Here is a 738-nt window from a genome sequence, read left to right on the forward strand (position 1 = left end):
AATCAAAAAATACCTAGAAACAAATGGCAATGGAGACACGACGACCCAAAACCTCTGGGATGCAGCAAAAGCAGTTCTAAGAGGGAAGTTTATAGCAATACAATCCTACCTTAAGAAAGCGGAAACATCTCAAATAAACAATGTAACCTTGCACCTAAAGCAATTAGCGAAAGAAAAACAAAAAAACCCCAAAGTTAGCAGAAGGAAAGAAATCATAAAGATCAGATCAGAAATAAATGAAAAAGAAATGAAAGAAACGATAGCAAAGATCAATAAAACTAAAAGAGGGTTCTTTGAGAAGATAAACAAAATTGATAAACCATTAGCCAGACTCATCAAGAAAAAAAGGGAGAAGACTCAAATCAATAGAATTAGAAATGAAAAAGGAGATGTAACAACTGACACTGCAGAAACACAAAAGATCATGAGAGATTACTACAAGCCACTGTATGCCAATAAAATGGACAACCTGGAAGAAATGGACAAATTCTTAGAAATGCATAATCTGCCAAGACTGAATCAAGAGGAAATAGAAAATATGAACAGACCAATCACAAGCACTAAAATTAAAACTGTGATTAAACATCTTCCAACAAACAAAAGCCCAGGACCAGATGGCTTCACAGGCGAATTCTATCAAACATTTAGAGAAGAGCTAACACCTATCCTTCTCAAACTCTTCCAAAATATAGCAGAGGGAGGAACACTCCCAAACTCATTCTATGAGGCCACCATCAC

Source organism: Physeter macrocephalus, chromosome 12 (genome assembly GCF_002837175.3).
Source record: "Physeter macrocephalus isolate SW-GA chromosome 12, ASM283717v5, whole genome shotgun sequence".
In the NCBI taxonomy this organism is placed as follows: Eukaryota; Metazoa; Chordata; class Mammalia; order Artiodactyla; family Physeteridae; genus Physeter; species Physeter macrocephalus.